The sequence below is a fragment of the Rhinatrema bivittatum genome, chromosome 1 (genome assembly GCF_901001135.1).
Source record: "Rhinatrema bivittatum chromosome 1, aRhiBiv1.1, whole genome shotgun sequence".
NCBI classification, from domain to species: Eukaryota; Metazoa; Chordata; class Amphibia; order Gymnophiona; family Rhinatrematidae; genus Rhinatrema; species Rhinatrema bivittatum.
The window spans coordinates 784,855,223-784,876,670 of record NC_042615.1 but is presented as its reverse complement, the minus strand read 5'-3'; the positions used below and the strand labels follow the sequence as shown (position 1 = coordinate 784,876,670).

General features: G+C 42.9%; 1 protein-coding gene across 1 annotated transcript in view; it reads right to left on the bottom strand.

Annotated features, from left to right (window-relative positions):
* The window catches only part of SMAD2 (SMAD family member 2), a 267,476-nt gene extending 246,552 nt beyond the window's left edge, over positions 1 to 20,924 (bottom strand). Inside the window, 1 exon segment of the mRNA XM_029580444.1 lies at positions 20,288 to 20,924. The gene's annotated coding sequence lies outside the window, so the exon portion shown is untranslated.
* Between the last annotated feature and the right edge of the window lie 524 nt (positions 20,925 to 21,448).

The following is a 21,448-nucleotide window of genomic DNA, read 5'->3' as shown; positions in this document are numbered from 1 at the left end:
TCCAAAACTATGTTGAGGTTCCACAGGGGCACTGGCCACTTCAGTGGCGGACGAATGTGCTTGACTCCTTTCAGGAAGCAGGGAAACATCTGGGTGCGTGGCGATGGTCTTGCCATCCCTCCTGGGACCGTAGCAAGACAGCGCAGCCACCTGAACCTTAATGGAGCTTAGGGAGGAGACCCTTCTGAAGCCCATCCTGCAGGAAATCCAGAACAATAGGGATTGTGGTCGCAGGTGGATTGGTGCCATGAGTGTCGCACCAGCTTCAAATACTCTCCAGATCCTTATGTAGGTGAGGGATGTGGAAAACTTGCGAGCTCGGAGGAGTGTATCTATCACTGGCTCCAAGTAACCTCTTTTCTTCAGTCTAGCTACATTCGTCTCCATACCCCAAGTAGAAACCTGAGGTCAGCAAATAAAGGACTCCTAAAAACACCTCCAACACACTCAAATCAACTCACCTCTACTCAAAATAGAGCGTATCCCTTGATAGCCCAAAACTTTGGAACTCCCTCCCAACTAAACTCAGAATTCAAGAAACCTAAAACATTCAAAAAAAGAATTAAAAACTTGGTTGTTCAAAGCATATCAAACCACTCAAAGAATCAACTAATCACCACCACCCTCCATTACAACTTCATGATTAAATGAATATCAGCACAACAATACTTTTCTAAAATAAGAATGAACTCGTTTTGATCTTAAGCATGAATTTGTTTACTACTAAGCCTAATAATGTTATGTTTTTACAACCCCTTGTTAACCCCTTTATCCCTATAACCTTATTTTGTAAACAGTTATGATGGTGTTATTTTGACGTTTCCGAATGACGGTATATAAAACTCGTTAAATAATAAATAGGCGCTCCCGTCTTCCAGAAAGGTTCAGAAGCCTCTAGATAATGCACAAGTTACTTCATCCAAGGGGCACAGGAGGCTATACACATCCCTGACCTTATCCAGGGACGGCAAGGAAAGAGACTGATGCAAATGAAATTCGAGACCACTTTCGGCAAGAAGGATGCAACAGTACACAGCTGTAATGCCTCTGGAGTCACCTGAAGGAAAAGCTCCCGGCAAGGCAAGGCCTGCAGCTCAGAAATCTGACATGTAGAACATATAGCCACCAGGAACACAGACTTCAAGATCAATAATCGCAAGGAAAGACTACGCAACAGTCGGAATATAGGGCCTGCCAAAAAATCCAACACTAAGTTAAGACTCTACAATGGAACCAGTAATCTCAAGGGAGGTCTAAGATGCTTCACTCCCTTCAAAAAACAAACCACATCAGGGGTGAGACAAGGAATCACCATTCACTGGGCCTCTGAAATAGGCAAGAACTGCAATCTGCACCTTCAAGGAATTAAGGGCCAATCCTTTATGCAACCTATCCTGCAAAAATTCCAGAATGTGTAGGATCTTAACTGAACGAGGAAGAATACCACACTCCTCACACCAGGCCTCAAATACTCTCCAAACCCACACATAGGCTAAGGAAATTGAGAACTTTCGAGCACAGTAAAGTGGCAATCACTGCAGAAGAATACCCATGCTTCAACAGACGAGCCCTCCAAGGGCAGAACCTTAAGACAGTATAGAGTCAGATCCATGTGCAACGGAAAGACAGATCTGCATACTATGGACTCCTGGACCAGTCCAGTGCTACCAGGAGTACTAGTCCCCCGTGCCTTGAAGGAAAGGCATAAAGCAACCCTTCTTCCAGCAAAACCTGTACAAGAGTATCTATGTCATTGCCTCAAAGGCTTGCTTAAGGATAGCCTCAATCCTCCTATCATATACATCCTTCAATGCAGCTTCTCCCTCCCACAGAGATAGTCATCCGCTAAGAGACTGTACATACCAGTGCATCCACTTTGGAAAACAAACATTCCCCCACAGCTGGATCCAAGGGGTACAGGTCTTCCAATGTCTGACCATCCTTGAAATTTGCCTCCAGGTTGTCCCATTCAAAATCAATCAATTGCTGAATGGTGTCCCATCAGAGAAAAATCAAGAGGCTTTCTACAAAAAAACAAAATGGGATTCTTCTTCAGCTCAGACATGACATCTGTACCAGGAACACCCAGCCATTTCAAAGTCTGGGAAATCAGGGCCCGCAATTCATCTCTATGAAAGAACTGCCAATATGCTTCGATATGGTTCCAGTCAGAGGAATTTCCCCATCTTCCAGGGTATCAGGATCTGCCTCAGTGCCTTCTGAGTTCCTGTCGGGAACAAATCACAGGAAGCAGAGGCAAGCCCCGGTGCTTTTGCAAAAGGACTGAAAGAGGGAGGCGCAACCGGTTGAGGGTCCAACCTGCCAGGATTGGGTGAAATGAAGTGGAGGACCTGAAGGAAAGCTTGTAAGCCTTGAAAACATTTCCAACCAAGAAAAAAAAAAACCAAACAGCCAGATCCAGACCAAAGCCAAGAAATGAACTGGAGCGGGGCCCACAGAACTGCCCTCTCCTGTGGAGGAGCCAGTCAAGTTCTGGGCATCCCTCTAGCCAAAGCCATAAACCAATCCATCAGCAGAATGGGAGAAGCCAGGCTTAGCAAAATCAGAGGAAGACACTGCTGCCTGAGCATCTGAATAGCACTGACATGTTGGAAGACAGGTCAGACTGAGAAGCCCTAATATAACAGGCAACACAAAGAGAAAAGCGTTTAGGCTTCTTGTTTACCGCACCATATGTGCATCTGAACGGCTCATGCTCAAATTTATGCATACAAAAATTAAGCACCAGAGAAGCAAGCATGGCAAGGCACACGCAGAGATTGAGCGCCAAGCCAAAGCATTTCAGCACTTCAAAATTTGTGCACACAATCAGCGTGCCCAAAACAGCGCACAACGCATGTAGTCAACATACCACGCACACCAACAGCCTATAGAGGGCAGCAAAGCACACAACCAACCAGGCTGCCCTGTTCCCCAACCCCAGATGAGAGTGGGAATGAATGTCAGTACAGCACACTGAGCATGGAGACTGGAGGAAGTCTTAACACCCCTAGTCTGTTTCCCTCTTTTTTTTTGAAACTTTACCTGAGCTCAGTGCTTACTGGCAGAGTACAGAGACTGTCTCTGGCCCAGGGGGAAGAGAGCATCTTGCAGTCACCACTGTCTGCCTCCTGTTCTTGCCAGCCTTTCAGCTGAATGAGTAGCTAAGTCTAAGCTGGGAAACCCAGCTACAGAACCAAGGCACACCTCTGATGGACCACGGAATTCACCTCAGAATTCTTAACTGGGGGAGGGACGTTTTGGTATCACTGCAGGAGAGTGGGGGCACTGTTCCTTAATTCAAATTTCTCCTTCCAAAAAAACTCGAAGCCAATCCCAAGTGTGAGATGCACAGGTCCACCACTGCTGGAGACCGAGAATTCTGGCAGGCTGGAGTATATGTAGTGTGATGTCAGCTTGCTCCATCTGCTGGCAGGGAAGCATACCCACTGGTCCTGAATCCATCTGTCTACATGCTAGGAAATGTTTGAATTTCTTCCTAAATTGCAAAGGGACTGTTTAGTTCCTAGCTAGGTCAAATAAGCTATGTTATAATAAAAAGGACCAGTAGCAGAAACCTATGGACAGCCAAACATATAGAAGGCTCAAAGGCTGATCTCAAAGCACAAGGTTTATAAGAGTTTCAGAAATGCAGCAAGACAGACATGAAAGTCAGCAAAATTGCTTACCTTGCAATGGGTGTTATCCCAGGACAGCAGGATGTAGTCCTCACATATGGGTGAGGCCACTGAGCATGCCCAGAATGCTACGATATTCTCTGCCACAGGGGTCTCTCTTCAGTCTCGTATGTAGCAATAAGCTTTAGCTTGTCCAAACAGTAATGAACTGCAAAGGTGTGAGAGAACTCCATGTTGCTGCTTTACATATGTCAAGAATTGGCACTGAACGATAGTGTGCTACTAAGATGACATTGCTCTCACCTAATGCGCCTTTACTCGCCCTTGCAGAGGAAGGCCTGCTTCTTATATAGCAAACTGTATACAATATGCTAGCCAGTTGGATAGAGTATGTTACCCATTCCTTTTCCCATTTTGTTTTGGATCATAAGATACAAAGAGTTGAGTAGATTTCCTGTGGACTGCAGTGCGGTCTAAGTAAAAGGCTAACGCACGCTTACAGTCCAAGGTATGTAAGGCCAGTTCTCCTTGATGAGAATGAGGCCTTGGAAAAAAGTGGGCAAAACTATGGATTGGTTCAAGTGGAATTCCTTAGCTACTTTGGGAAGGAATTTTGGATGTGTACGGAGAACCACTCTGTCATGTAGGAATTTTGTATAGGGTGAGTACGTGACAAGTGCTTGTAACTCACTAACCCTTCTAGCCGATGTAATGGCTATAAGGAAGATTGTCTTCCATGGGAGAAATTTAAGATCACAGGAATTCATGGGTTCAAAAGGAGAACGCATGAGTCTTGTTAAGACCAAATTCAGGTCCCATTCTGTGACTGGTGGCTGAATTGGTGGTTTAAAGTGAATTAAACCTCTCATAAATCTACTGACGTAAGGATATTGGTGCATCTCCCATCTTGTTATAGTAAGCTGAGATTGCACTTAAAGGTACTCTGACAGATGATGTCTGGAGACCAGAATCTGAAAGATGATATAAGTAGTCTAGTAGAGAAGTTGTGGGGCAGGAGAAAGGGTCAATGTTCTTTTGCGTGCAACCACAAGGTAACTTTTTCCATTTTGAAGAATAATTCTTTCGTGTTGAAGGTTTACGTGAAGCTATAAGCACTTGATATACATTGGTTGAAAGATTGAGTGGTTGTAAAATAAAGCTTTCAACATCCATGCTGTCAGGGATAGAGATTGAAGGTTGGGATGGTGCAACCGACCCTGATGCTGAGTTATAAGAGTGGGGAGCTACACCCAGGCGAATTGGTTCTCTGATCGAGAGATCTAGAAGTGTGGGAAACCATACTTGTCAAGGCCCAAAACGGGGCTATGAGAATCATGGACCCCTTATCCCTGTTGTAGCTTCACTAGAGTTTTGGTTATGAGCGGTATCGGAGGATACGTGTATAGAAGGCCTGAGTTCCAAGGGCGAGCAAAGGAGTCCTTGGCTAGTTGGTGATTCTGCCTGTGCAGAGCGCAGAATTTGTCCACTTTGTGATTCAGGGGTGACGCAAAGAGATCTATCGTTGGTTGTCCCCAACGTTGAAATATCCTGGTCGCTACTAAAGGATCCGGGGACCATTCGGGTGGGTGGAACTGACAACTGAGTCGATCTGCCACTACAATGTGAATGCCTGCCAGATAAATGGCCCGCAGAAACATTGAGTGTGTCAGGGCCCAGTCCCAAATCTGTGCAGCTTCTTGACAAGAGGAGATACGAACCCGTACCTCCCTGTTTGTTGATGTACCACATGGCTACTGTGTTTGTCCATTTGGATCAGAACAGTCTTGTGTGAAAGGTAGTCCTTGAACGCATGCAGCGCATAACGTATAGCTTGAAGTTCCAGGAAATTGATTTGAAATGTTGCTTCGAGTTTTGTCCAAGTACCCTGAGTTTGGAGATTGTCTACGTGAGCTCCGCAACCGAAGGTGGATGCAATCTGTAGTTAAAGTTACCTGTGGGACTGGTTGTTGGAAAGTTAGGCCCTTGCGCAAGTTGTCCTTGTTTGCCCACAAAGTAGAGATGATCTTAAACTGGTGGGTCACTTGAATTGGAGAGGATAGTGGCTAAATGGCTTGGATCCATTGTGATCTTATGGTCCATTGGGTTACCCTCATGGCTAGTCTTGCCATAGGAGTGACATGAACTGTGGAGGCCATGTGGCCTAGTAAGGTGAGAAAGTGATGAGCTGTTGCTTGTTTCTTTGAGTGAAGCGAGTTGCCAGTAAGGAAAGTGTGTCTGCCCGATCCTCAGGTAGAAAAGCTTTTGAAAGTATGGTGTTCAATTCTGCTCCTATGAATTGAAGTAGTTGAGACGGAATGAGATGGGACTTTTGATAATTGATGAGAAAACCCATGGAGTGAAGTAGAGTAATTGTTCGACAGAGAAGCCAGAGCTCCTTGTTGAGATTGACTTCTGATGAGCCAGTCGTCTAAATAGGGAAAGACATGGACACTTTCTTTGTGCAAGTGTGCTGCTATTACTGCCAGACATTTGGTGAATACTCTGGGAGCAGAGGCTAGTCCAAATGTAGTACTCTGTACTGGAATGTTGATGACCCACCATGAAGCGGCAGATACTTGCGATGAGGGAATATTGGAATGTGAGCGTAAGCATCTTGAATATCCAGGAACAGCCAATCTCCTGTTTGAAGAAGTGGAAGCATGATGCCTAGAGATACCATCCTGAACTTCTTTCTTCAGAAATTTGTTGAGATTTCTGAGGTCTAGGATGGGAACGTAGGCCTCCGGTTTTCTTTGGAATGAGGAAATAGCGGGAATACAATCCTCTGCCCTGCTGAGTCTGGGCACCGGTTCTACAGCTCTGGCTCTCAGAAGGGTGGATAATTCTACTTGTAATTAATTATGTGAGTGTCGCTGAGAGGAAGATGGTCTTGGGAGGAGAATCTCCTGGAGTTGAGGAAATTAAGTTGGTAACCCTCGAGATATATTGCGAGTACGCCATGGGTCTGTTTATTGTATCCAATGGTTGTAGAAGGAGGATACTCTGCCTCCTACCGGTAGATCTGGTTGAGGGTTGAAAGAGATGGCTTTGGTCTCTGGGAATGGCCTCAAAAAACCTGCAGCCGGTCCCATCTGAGGTGGAGGTTGAGGCCTAGCCGCCCTAGGTTGTCTGGGTTAAGTTCTTCGCTGCAGCCTAGAAGATCTGCCCCTTGATGCTGGAGGGTAATTATGCTTCTGTCGATAGAAGAGTCGTCTAGATTCTTTTCTTGAAGGCTGACGAGATGATTGGGTAGCAGGATCCTGCGGAATTAAACGAAAGTTGGCACAGGGTTCTGTGTGTTCTTTTAATTGTGCTACCGCATCTTGCACTTTGGAACCAAAAAGGATGTCACCAAGACATGGTAGTCAACTAATGTTTCCTGGACTTCAGGCCTGAGGCCTGAGGCCTTAAGCCATGCCCAACGTCTTGCACTTACACCAGAGGCCGCTTCAAACCAATCATAAGCGGCTCTGACTTCGTGCTTGCCAGCTTCAAGTCCTTTATGAATGAATGCTTGGGCTGCTTTTTGATATTGCTGTGGTAATGATGTTGAAAATTCTTGCATCTGTTTCCACAGATTCTTTGATATTGAGTCATGTATAATTGATAAGATGAAATTTCTGGAATTTAACATGGCTCCTTGATAGATTCTTAGATTCCCTGGGAAGAAAAATTTATGATCCTTTCCTGGGAGAGTGGAGGAGTACGGCCTTATCCTTTGACTTCTTTTGTGCGGATTCCACAACCACTGATTGGTGTGGAAGCTGTGCCTTTTGGTATGCCAGGAATAGACTGTACCAAATAAGTAGTGCCCATTCTTTTATTGACAGCAGTTACTGAGCATGGGTGGCTCCCAGAGTCTATGCTGTAAGTCTAGAAGGACTTCATGGACAGGTATGGCTAATACTAGTTTTGGAGCATCTCCAATGTTTGCTGTCTAGCATCTTCCTCAGTTACCAAGGTGAAGGGTATGGTGTCTGCCATATCCTGAACAAAATTTGTGAAGGATAAATTCTCCGGTGGAGATTTCTTCCTTTGGTCTGGAGGGGAAGGATCTGACAAATTCTTCAGAGGAAGTGTCTGTATGCTCATCTTCCCAAGTATCGTATGGATCATCCCGACGTGGCGATATCGGAGAAGATCTTGGTGGACGAGGAAGTCCTGAAGGACCTGGTTGCGGATCATCAAGGGGTATCCATCTAGGAATCTCTTCTCGTGGCTTGGGTGGAAGAGCACCAACTACTTCATCAAATTTCTTCATGAGAAGTTGGTACAGCGCAAATTCAGGATGTCCTGGAGCCCCAGGTGACATCGGCATCGATGGCATCTGGTCTGGTATGGACGAGGAATCGGCATTGGTATCGATGGTCGCCTCAGCATCAACTTAGGCTGTGGTGCCGGCAGCGGTGCGGGAACTGGCATCGGTGTAGGCACCGGAATCGACATCTGTTCCTTTAAGGCCTGGAGCACCGCTTGACTGATAAAATCCGAAAATTCCTGCGTAACAGCTGGTGCAGGCGTCTTATGTTCCTTCCACAGAGCCCTGTGGAGGTTCGACAACTGGTGCGTCTCCATGGGATGAAGGCCCCGGCGGAGGTACCGGTGTTTCCTGGATTCTTGGCAGTTTCGCAGTCGATTCCTCTGGGGAGAGAAGCGCCTCTGGTATCAATGGGTGTCCGTGCCAATGACTGTGCTTCGAGCAGTGTTCGATCGCCGACTTCGTCAATTCTTTCGATGACGTTGGCGATGGATGGTCCCCCGACCCTTCAGGATGACTTTTTTCAAAATTATGCGTTTGGAGACTCCGGCCGGAGACGATTTAGTCGATGTAGAGGGAGATGGCAGAAGTTGTAGATGGAATAAATGCTCCATCTTTTCTTGGCGGGCCTTTCTTCCCTTCGCAGTCATTTCTGCACATTTAGGGCAGGTTGTTACGTCGTGTTTTCCCCTAAACAAAGCACACACTCAAGGTGTGGATCTGTAATGGACATTGTCTGATTACAGATGGGACATTTTTTAAATCCCGTAGGCATTTTAATGTCGACAGCTGTCGATGAAATGAGGGGAAAACGAGAGGAAAAAAATTTTACTCAGAGAGTAAAATGAGACGATTACTCACCAGCCGGTGGAAACTTGAGAGATCCTGTGTGGGAGAAAATGAATGAGAAATGTGACTTTTAGTCAGACAAACACTGTGAGAAAACTCAAAGGCTCCTGCTCCGCGATGCCTACAGCAGCGCCGAAAAACGAAGAATGAAGAGAGACCCCTGTGGCAGAGAACATCATAGCATTCTGGGCATGCTCAGTGGCCTCACATGGCCAGTCAAAATTTTCTAGAAACTGACAGAAAGTTTTCCACAATAGGGCTCCATCAATGTCACCTATATGTGAGGACTAGCATCCTGCTTGTCCTGGGATAAATTACTAAGTGCTTTATGAATTAGTTGCACGCTCAAGACTTTATCCATAACTGCCCCAGCAACCAAGTATGATCCCTTAGCTTTTTCAAACACAAATAGCTTCACCATAGATTTGAACAATCTGAACTATTTTGCAAGTATGGAAGATCCTTTGGTCAGGAGGATCATCAGTGATTGAGTTCTAATGCGAGAATTAGATTGTGAATTAATGTACTCCTAGGTAATGTTGGGGGGGGGGGGGGGGGGGGGGGGGGGAAGAGGTAATCTAGGCTAAAATTAAAAAAGGTCAATAAATCTGAAAAAAATGCTCTTGGTTAGCAAGCACATCATGTGTGGTTGGTTCAGGAAAAATAAAGGAGCATTATATTATAAGCTCTGACAAAAACTGCAAAAATCACAGACTCATAATAGAGGCAAAAGGATACAATGTTCTGCTTATCAAATTCACAAAGAGAAACCAAACTAAATACAGAAATTGAACAAACTGCAGTAACATTCTACTACAATTCTGCCATCCAAGGATTTGCAACCGACTTCATGATTTATGATCTATCCATGTCCTTTTGATTAGTTTACATGGGCAAAACACGAAAATTATGTATGCAGAAGACCATGTTACAGCATTAGAACACCCCCCCCCCCCCCCAAATCCATGGGCCACTTTTGGGAGTACTATCATCCTACAGATTTCAAAGTATTGAATCAAGAGTAGCCAATAGCAATCCTGTCAGGTTTTAGGTTTATGGCTATTCACAAACTACAAAAATCAGGCATGTGTATGCAACTCATATGCAATCATTAGGGATAGCTTGAAAAATCTGTCCTCAGTAGTCTACCCCCAATTTAAATATCATGCTTCACCACTCCCTACAGCAAGAGAGAGGATCCTGTTGCAGAGCTTTTTCAGATTTCTCTCCTAGACACTATGATCCCACAAATGAAAGAAAATGACTTCTTGCTACTTGTCTAACTAAAAGCTCACTGCTTAAATCAGTAAAAGGAGTTGGGTGGCTCATACAATTATTCTTCATTTTTCTCAGTTTTGAAAGTAAGCCACCTGTGCTGCTGGAGACATGTAGATGTGGCTTTTCCACACACACAAACCAGACAATTAGAATTTGGGGCTCCAGGATCTGAGGAAACATTGAAAGCTTGCACCACTCTGCAAGTGAAAGTTCTCCCTTTAATGTAGCATACAAAAAAAAAAGTGTAAGAGGAGAGACACACACACACTAGTTTGATTGGCTCTGTATTGTCACTCACTGCTTCTGGCTATCCCTAAGGGAACATGTGGAAGCTTCCTATTCAGTCTGTAAGTCATCACCTTTGAGATCACCAGTTATTTGATGGGAAATAAAAGCACCAAGGACCTGGTCAAATTCACAAAGATTTAGCCTCTCATTGGCAGGGAAGGAAAACAATCCTACCACAGCACTTGCCAACTTACCTGCCCTCTACCACCTGGCTGCAGAGGACAGGCTGGAGGGAGAAAAGATATAGGAAAGAGGAAAAAAAAAAAAAAAGAATGGAAAGCAAAATCATCAAATGCCAAAAAATTCAAAACGGAATATTAAGCAAGGCAGTGCCCATCCTTCTTGAAGTTGCTAGGTATAATACACATTTTATTAGGCTCTTCAATTTTGGGACAGATCATATTTTGACTGGAGTATATGTACCTTCCAGGTGGACTATCAATATGTTACTGCCAAGAAAATACATTTTTAGCCTCATGTATTCAATTCATAAGATTTAACACTTAAGTTGGTAATTTTAACACAAGTGTGTGTGTACCCATACATGTGCATATCAGCACATGAAGATACGCTGGAATTTGATGGTGCACACTTGCACAGGAATGTTTAAAAAAAAAAAAAATACATCAATTGCATTTGAGCATGACCCAAATTTTAAAAGGTCACTCAAGCACAGCAAGAGTGCATGTGTCTTCCAAAGGACTATCAGCTTTTATGCATGTAGATTTTTAAGATTTATTTAGGGTTTTTATATACCGACATTCATCAGGGATATCACATCGGTTTACAGGAAACGTTAAACTACACATAATATGCGCTTAACAAACCAGAGAACAGGTACATATGAAGCAATTAACAGAGTACATGCCTAAATGATATATGTATGAGACAGTGCAGTTGAATATAAAGGTAACATGTACAGAGTAGAAGGGTTATTTACAAAAGTAGGATTATTTACAATCAATTACAGGCTATTCAATATGGGGACATCTTAAGAGAGTCCCCATGTGTGTGTGCTTGAGCGAACCACTTTCCCCAATTAGTCCACCAATTTGTCCAGTTAATATCGAGGTCTTTCAGAACCTTCTGGTTCTGAAATTCTGCATGCCACTTGACACTGATCCCTCACCCTGTCCTGTAAGATCTAAAACAAGATCAGACTTGCTCCTCATTAGGAACAGCAGTAATGTTACACAGATCTCTCACATTTGCACACTGCAGTTTTCATTTTTAAAATAAATACATTACATGTGCAAGGGTTGGTTCCACCCCCTTATTCCTCACACGCACAGGTACGTTTGAGCATACGTTTGCAGCTTTTTAAAGTCCACAATACTTGCACATGGGGGCATTTTTGCTCAAGCAACACTTAAAATCGACCTGTTATTTGCAAAAGTTACTTCTTCCACCTCTATTTTTATTTTAGCTTTCCTTTCAGGAGAAAGATGCATTCCAGAGAACATCGAGCTTCCACATTAATTTGTCACTCTCTAGCTGCGAGTCTATTTTTTCTATTCTACAGAAAAACTGGCTACAGTAAGAAAAAATAGTTGCTTCTGTTGGACTTTTGCTGGTTTATCACAACAGATTTATGAAATTCTAATCTGTCACAGAACATATAGAAAGACATGGTTTAATAGAAACCAGTCAGCATGGATTTACTCAAGGGAAATCTTGCCTCACAAATCAGCTTCATTTTTTTTTTTTTTGAAGAGGTGAACAAACGTGGGTAAATGCGAACCAGCAGATGTAGTGTATTTGGATTTTCAAAAGGCGTTTGACAAAGTCCCTCATGAGAGGCTTCTAAGACAACTAAAGTGTCATGGGATAAGAGGATGTCCTTTTGTGAATTACAAATTGGTAAAAAAAAAATAATAGGATTAAATGGTCAATTTTCTCAGTGGAAAGGGGGTAACACAGTCGAGTGCCTCATGGATCTGTACTTGGACCAGTGCTTTTCAATATATTTATACAGGATCTGGAAAGGAATATGATGAGTTAGAATCAAATTTGCAGAGGATACAAAATTATTCAGAGTAGTTAAATCACAAGCAGATTGAGATAAATTGCAGGAAGACCTTGAGAGACTGGAAGATTGGGCATTCAAATAGCAGATGAAGTTTAAAGTGGACAAGTGCAAGGTGATGCATATAGGGAAAAAATAACCCATGCTGTAGTTACATGATATTAGGAGCTACCACCCAGGAAAGATCCAGGCATCATAGTGGATAATGCATTGAAATTGTCAGCTCAAGTGTGCTGTGGCAGTCAAAAAAAAGCAAAAGGATATAATGTCTCTATATTGCTCCATAGTGAGACCAAGCTTGAGTACTATGTACAATTCTGGTCACCACATTAAAAAAAAAAAAAAAAGTTGCAATGGAGAAGGTACAGAGAAGGGCAGCCAAGATGATTAAGTAGACGAAACAGCTTCCCTATGAGGAAAGGCTGAAGAGGTCAGGGCTGTTTAGTTTGGAGAAGAGATGGCTATGGGGAGATATGAGAGAGGTCTTAGATGTGAATCTTATTTACACATTCAGATAATAGAAGGTCTAGGGAGCATTCCATGAAGTCAGCAAGTAGCACATTTAAGACTAATCGGAGAAAAATTCTTTCATTCAACCCACAATTAAGTTCTGGAATTTGTTGCCAGAGGATGTGGTTAGTGCAGTTAGTGTAGCTGAGATTAAAACAAGGTTTGGATAAGTTCTTGGAGGAGAAATCCATTAACTGCTATTAATCAAGTTGACTTAGGGAATTGCCTCTGCTATTACTGGCTCAGTAGCATGGGATCTTCTTAGTGTTTGGTAGAGTTGTGAATCGGGTGCCGGAATCAGTTCCGGTATCGTGGACCCACGGGAAATTCTGTTTCCTGCGGTTCGGACGGTTTTGTTTTTCAGCTGTCCCAAGCCAAGAAAAAAACATTAAAAAAAAAACCCTACAACCCACCCCAACCCTTTAAATCTAACTTACAATCCCCCACCCTCCCGACCCCCCAAAACTTTCCTAAAGTATCTGGGGGTCCAGCAGGGGTCCCGGGCCCATTGCTCCTACCATGTGACAGGGGCCAGCCAATGGCACTGTTGCCCCTGTCACATGGTAAGGGCAAAGGGCCACCGGCGCCGTTTTGTTTACTGGCAGCAGACAGCCCAAGAGCGGGAAACTGCTCCCAGACCCCCGCTGGACCACCAGGTACTTTAGGAAAGTTGGGGGGTGGGGGGGGGGAGAGAATTGTAAATAATTAGATCTAAAGGGTCAGGGTGGGTTTGGGGGTTTTTTTTTTCCTCTGTGCCCTCTTCTCTCCCCCAAAACAATAAGAAAACCACATGAAAATTTTGTGGGGTTTTCCTATCATTTCTGGGGATCCCCCCCCCCCCCCGATACATGACGGATTAGAAATATCATACTTGCCAGGTTCTTGTGGCCTGGTTTGGCCTCTGAGGGAAACAGGATGCTGGGCTTGATGGACCCTTGGTCTGACCCAGCATGGCAATCTCTTATGTTCTTATTCTTTTGGATAATAAAAGAATTAGGGGGACCTCTGAAGTTAGCAAGTAGTACATTTAAAACTAATTGGAGAAAATTGTGCATTCATTTAAAGAATTAAGCTCTGGAATGTGTTGCCAGAGGATGTGATTAGTGCAGTTAATGTAGCTTGGTTTAAAAAGGTTTGGAGAAGTTCATTAACTGCTATTAATCAAGCTGATTTAGGGAATAGCCACTGCTATTAGTGGCATCAGTAGCATGGCATCTAGTTAGTGTTTGGGTAATCGCCAGGTTCTTGTGGCCTAGTTTTGCCTCTTGGAACAGGATGCTGGGCTTGAGGGACCTTTGGTGTGACCCAGTATGGCAATTTCTTAGTCTTAAAAGTCACTGCATATCGTGTTTTCTGGTGTGTGCCCCTTAATTTAATCATGAGTATTAACGTGCAATCTTTTACTTATTTCCATAAAGATCTATAATCAATGGGTTATGAGAAGGAAAGTTACCTGCACTAAAACTATTTGGGTATTTTTACAACCAGATTTACCCACACCTATCTCTGGTAAAATGTTGTACAGGTAATTAGTTACCTACACAAACATTTGCCATATTGGGGGGAATATTTAAAATTGCAGGTTTTGTCCAGCTACGGCAGAGTTACCTATTTATTTATTTAAATTATTTTTAATATACCGATGCTCAAGACCATGTCTTATCGAACCGGTTTACATAAAACCAGGGGACAACCATAAATAAAAGTGAAAGTTACAATGAACGGGGAGAGTAATTCAGGATAATTGAAAGTAGAAGGAATTAGATTTAGATAACGCTTTTTAAAAGTGCAACAGGCAACTATATACAATATAGATTTGCAAGTCATTGTTAGTTGGGGAGAATCTCATACTGGAAAGGCTTGAGAGAACAGCCAAGTTTTCAGTTTCTTTCTGAAGGAAAGAAGACATTGTTCCAGGCGTAGATCTGGGGGTAGTGTGTTCCATAGCTGTGGTCCGGCGGATGACAGTATTCGTTTTTGAAGTGAATTGTGGCTAAAGGACTTGTGTGGAGGTGCCTGGAGAGTTCCTTTGTATGCTGATCTTATCGGTCTATTGGAGTTATAGAATTCGAGTGGGATGGTGAGTTGTAGTTGTAGACAAACATCTTGAAGATCAAGCTCATCTTCTATTAAGGTCTCTCCAGCAGTGACCATGTTGAGTTGCTGCAAGGTCCTGAGAAATGATGCAGTGAGTGGTTTGTTTTGGGATTTTTTTTTAGAAACCTGATTCAGGGTGTTTTGGTCTGCCCATTTTCCCTTCTATCAATACTGTTAACTATATTGTGTTGCTTATCCATGCTTTCTTGAATTCATAAACACATTCTTGCCTCCACCAACTGTACTGGCATTCACACCATTCTTTAGTAAAGAAATGGTCATGCCACAAACACTGCCATTCTTGAGCTTCTTTTCCTCTAAGCTGGACTCTTGTGCAGTCATGCATAAGCGAGATGACTGTCCCTATAATACCTTTCGCCTCCTCTCAGTAAGTGTGTTTTTAATCTGCACCCCCTTTTTCTTCTCTGTACTCCAAACATTTGTAAACTGATGGGCTTTAACTTATTGTACTACAATTCAAATGTTTACCCCCCCGCCCCAGACAATCTATCCTGCACTCCCCCAGTTTAAGAACCACCACGCTAAAAAGGTAAATAAGCTCTTAAGTCTCCCCTCATAAGCAGAGCAATTTAATAAGGTGCACTACTTTTACCCATAACTTATGCTTAAAAATGTGCTCAAATTTTATTCCCAATGCAAGTTGTGCACAGAAGAATGCCTCCCATGTGAATCCTATGCTATGTAAACCCAATGCTAATGAAGGCATTTGTTATTCCTTTCAAATATGTAGGCTTAACTCCTGTTTTCGTAACTGGAATTTTTACTTCTAGTGGTGAGAACTTGTACTCCAGATTTACACTCATAAAGGTAGGCTGTGGGTATATACAATCTTGCCTTTATTAAGATATTTTTAGAGCACACCCACCACTGATTTATCCTGCCTCTGTTAACTTGTGAGCAATGGCAGTGAAATGTAGCCAGGAGCTCTACCTGGGAAAGGCTGAACTAGTACAGTCAAGCAAGGGTTAAATACCCACAGGAGATTCCTGCAGCATAGGCGGAACTTTTGCAGGCACTTTAGGTTGACTCTGGCTCCTCCTGTAGCCAGATGGCTCAGGCAGTAGGGGTGGAGGAAGTAGTAAGACGAAAAGGAAAGGGGTCATAAGTGCCATGGGGTGGGAGATCAAAAGTCTGCCCTCCCTCCCATTAAAATATGCAAGCACCCCATTCAAAAGACCGAGTACACACTAACTCTGGTTTGTACAAATTTCTGTGTTAGTGCACATTTTTAACTCCTGATACATTAGCATAACATTAGCTTATGGCACAGAAAGTTTTTTTTTGCACCCGATTAAAAATTCAGCACATAATTAAACACATGCTTTAATACACTGGCCTCAGGGTTTACAAAACAGATACGGAACTATTTTGATTGCTCTCCAACTGCTCTATGGCACTGCATAAAGAATGAAATTGGGCAGACTAGTTAAGACCCATTAAGCCTATGTTTCTCCACTAGGAAGCCTCTACTCAGAATGTATCGTGGGTGTCCAATGTCAATCCATGACGGCCACAAACCAAATCTGGTTTTCAAGATCTCTCTAATGAATAAACATGAGATAGTCACACATTTGAGACTATGTACATGCAAATTTCTCAGAGATATGAAGAACTGAATGGTCTGCAGTTCCAGAGGACTGGGGCTAGACAGCCTTGATCTATATAAGTGGTTCCCAAACCCAGTCAGGTTTTCAGGCTCTCCCCAATAAATACTGGCCTTTTCTTCTTTCCAGCTTGTTGCAAGCTTCCAAGTTCCCGCCCCCTGTTGATTGTAACTGACTTATTCCTGCTTTGGTTATCTTTCGTTTACGTGAATTTGTTACTCTAGTTTTTTCCCTTTGTTAAACTGTAAACCGATCCGATATGGTAATCTACTATGAAGGTCAGTATATAAAATTGTTAAATAAATAAATATGTATGAGAAACTTGCATGTACTACCTCTACAGCATGCAAATTCTCTCTCATGCATATACATTGGGGATATCCTGAAAATCTGAGAAGCTGGGGATCTTCAAGACATGGTTGGGAACCTCTGGTCTATATCCTTCCAGATATATGGCCTCCAGTGGAGGTCTCATTGGATATGTACAAAAGGTTACGATTTCCTCACTTTTGATGGATTATCCTTCTCCCTAAGCAACTTAACTGTTTTCTAGTACTCCTCCACTGCCTTACTAGCAACTGGAAGAGACAGTTACATATATTTGTTAGAACATACATTAAAGATTTGCATAGTTTACACAAATCTCATACATATTCTTTGTGGCAATCCTGAAAACCAAACTGGAAAGGTGTGCCTCCAAGAGAGGGCTGGGAAACCCTGGTATAAATGCTATAGAGGTAGCCCCTGAAAGTAACTTAAAGGGTGCTAATTTCAAGTAAGGAGTACAAACTAGATACCAGCAGAGACCACTGAAGTAAGTTTGGTATAAAAAAAAAAACAAACAAATAAACAAAACAAGTGTCTATATGGACCTGCCTTTAGATTTTGAAATGGAATTTACAACTCTATGCCCAGTTTTATATTCTTATGTCTTCTCCCCCAAGCCCCAGGCAAACATACTGCATTTCACATCTTACTCTGTAATCCACCTTCTGTTTTTACGAGGAAAAGGCAGAATCTCAAATAGCAATTTTGCAGACCTGGGCAAAAATTGAAATTTTATTTCTAAGGCTGGCACCAGTGATAACATAATTATGTCTGCTGGGAACAAAATAGTTAGGTTATCGGATGGGGATGGGAACCCATGAACACAGTGTTCTGGGGCACCAGCAATGTCAACATGCCTGCAACCCATAATGTACTAGTCTCATGGGTTTGTGAGAAAGTTTGTTACACTCCCCCCACCCCCCCAATTAAATAAATAGTTTCAAACTCATGGCTATTCCCAAGTTTTATTAAGTCACTTTCTTTGATCACCATTTTTATTCTCCAGAAGGTTTTGGTTTCATGAGAAAGTCCGTACACATATTTGACTACTAAATTACAAATATGGCTTTTCAGATTTTCACTTTGAAATGTGAAATAAGAGGTACACTCATTCAGTTGGGGGGGGGGGGGGAGAAGCACTCACTTGCCTTTACTGTCAGGAAAACTCATTTTTTGTACAATACACACAACTTATGGCAACACTTGTTTGAGAAGCACAAATTAGCCAATTCTAGCTTTTAACTTTAATCCATGATAAGTAGTTTGAATCAAGCCAGTATATGTGCAGATTATATACATATCCATAATCAAATTCTGAAGGAGAAATTTGATTATGGTAGTTACAATAGTAGACAACCCTGACTTTTTTTTATATATACTTTTTTTTTTTTTTTTTTTTTTTTTTTTTTTTTTTAGAAGTACCACCTAAAAGCATCGTAGAAAGAAGATGTCCAAGACACTATTCTTTACATGTTTAATGAAGTACACAAGACAAAAACTCCCCCCCCCCCCCCAAATTGCAGAACTTATCTCTAAACAGCATTACATGAATCACTTTAGGCCAGATACAATAGATAGTTTTCCCCCATAGACAAGAAAAACCTTCAGTACTTAATATAGTACTGAAAAGAAGTAAAAAGACAAAAAAAAAAGCCCACACACCCACAAAAGGGCAGACTGTGCATCCAGTTTCCCAGCAAGTTGTTTATGGTAGCAACTGCTGCTCTATGCAAGTTAACCCAGGCCCTCAGTTAAGGGTAGCTACTGTTGCTCTGTATAGTTTACCCCCATACCAACACAATACACCTAAAGCTAAAAAGAGACTACCCATTTCCAGGGAAGGATTTAGGATTTTGTTACCCCTAGGTAGCATGGTGCATTCACTTCCCATAAGGGTCTGTTACAGGTCAGCGGGCTGTTCACTGCTGAATAATATTCAGGAGAGCCTACAGACATAAAGTCTCAACCAGTCTGTTGCCCCTAAAGCTTACAGCCCTAGACAGGCATAATGGGGGCCTATTGACAAGGCAAGGGCTGCCCAAGTCTTCATTTCTATCCTTTAGCCTGTAGGGATCTGCAATGTTGATCCCATGCCCTTTTGAATTCCAATATAGCTCTTGTTCTCACCACTTCTTCGGGGAGAGCATTCCAGGCATCCACTACCCTCTGTGAAGAAATATTCTCTCGATGGTGGCTCAGAATTGAAACCTCTACAGCTTCATTTTGTGACAACTAGTTCTACAGTTTCCATACCAAAGGACATTTCTGCATCATTACTACCTTTCAGATACCTGAAGGTTTGTATCCTCCTCCCCCAGGGTATACATATTTAATTCTTTCAGTCTTCTCATAAAACATCCAATTATGGACCCGACACCATTTTAATCACCCTTTTCTAGGCTGCTTCCATTCTCACTGTCCTTTTTGAGATATGGGCTACAGAACTGAACACACTACTCCAGGTGAGGTCTCAAAGAGTTTCCTGCTGGTTATTCTTCTCTATGCAGTCAAGCATCTCGGTCCCTTTGGTGGTTATTTCAAAGGATCTCAAAACATTAGTAAGTTTAACGATGTGCTATTCTCTAGGTTAGAAGATATATTTTCGAATAAAAAAAAAAAGTTTTCTCCACAATAAAGTTCTTCAGCAACGTTTTCCCACAAGAGCTACAAAACCATCCAATAATCTCCAAATACACCATGGTCATCCTTATCTTCTATCGTTTACCTGTGTGGATTTTAATAACCTTTCCTTTCTCTTCCTTCTCAGCCAAGTTCTTATCACCCTGTTATATGTAACTGCCTTTTCAACACCATTGTTATAGTTATGTTTACTATGCACCCCTGTTTTATGTGAACCAGCACGATGTGACTGCTGTCTCGAATGCCGGTATATAAAAATCTGAAATAAATAAATAAATAAATAAAATCCACTATCCTCCCACATCTTAAAATAAGTTTAATAGTAACAGTAAATGACAGCAGAAAGACCAAAACAGCCCATTCCGCTTGCCCAGCAAGGTGTTCAGGGTTGAAAGCCAAGCTTAAAAAAAACAAACAAACAAAAAACCCCCAATTAGACTCACAGTTCCAGAATTTTCAGCGATTATTTTGTTATAACTTAGAAATACAGCTGCAATATTTCTGCACCTCTCCATATGATTTTAAGTAGTTTCAAAGCACAAAATATTCCAGCTTAGCATTGTATGTGGAGGAATCAGCTCAAAAAGTTATACATATTTATATATACTTAGCATAAAATACATGTATATAAAAAGCGGCGTTTCTAAGGAATCGCCTATTGGAGAAAAGAAAAAAAAAAGATACATGAATACATTTTGGAACGCAAAAAGGGCTGAAACCCATACACGGGAAAAAGGATTTGTTTTGTTACCTGGAAAAACGGATCCCCAAGCCCAGCGATGGCGGATAGGGAAGGTTAGCGCGTCACCTCGGAGCAGCAGCCCCCCTGCTCTCTCTCAGCGCCTCCCTCCCTGCACAAGGGGCTCAAACCACCCGCCACCGACCATAAATGAAGGCCGCTCGGCGGTCGGCTCGCGAGAATAGAAGAAGCAATAGTCGGCCGCCAGTGGAGGGAAGACAGAAGCAGCCAATAAACACCAGAGAGACTGAGACAAGCAGCCTGACAAAGGATTCTGAAGCCGCCAACGCAGTTGCTACTACTTCTGGCCGAGGGGGCCTCAGCGCCGGACCAACGGATTAAAAAAAAAAAGAAAAGCCACAGGGAAAGAGGAGAAAAAAAAAAAAAAGCGAATCCGACAAAGAAAACCACAGAGGGCCCCGAGTACTCGAGCCTCCACTGCGCGCTTACGCCACCAACTTCCTCCCCCTCCCCCAAAGCACAACCAGAAATAAATAAATAAAGCAAACAAAGAAAAATCCCTTTCCACCGATTAAAGCAGCGCAACACCGAAAACCGAAACACTCAGACGGACAGACGGGCGGACAGAATGCTTCTGTACCCCCTCCCCCGTTTACCCGCGCTTCAGCCAATCCCTGACTCCCAACGACCCTGACGCCCGCCCTCCTCTACACCGTATTGGCCGCCTTAACGCTCTCGCCCCCGCCTTTCTTCACCCCCTCCCTTCCTTATAGTCCCCCATCCTATGCCTCAGTTTCACCAATCAGCACGGAAAGGCGGAGAATAGCTCCACCAGCACGTCAGACCGGAGGGCACAGATTACGTAAAAAAAAAAAATAAAAAAAAATCTTTGAGGCTGACCAAAACGACGTCGCTGTTTGTCAAACCTTCCGCTCCCCTTTTAAACTGTCCACCCCCCCCCTACGCCTCGCAACTAGAGAGGGTGGGGTTTTTGTTGAACGTGTAGGAGTTAATAGTCATTCGTTTTGTAGCTTGCTGCGGTGTTCCCGCCAGAAAAAAAAAATGCAGTACCTGGCAATTACTGGTCATAAACGCGCTTCTCTTTCTTGCACGCTAAAAACATACCAACCGACTTTTGTTCATTTTACTGTGTTACATGACGGTTTTCTTGGGGGAAAAAATGAAACGATTACTGTAGTGCCGCTTTTTCTC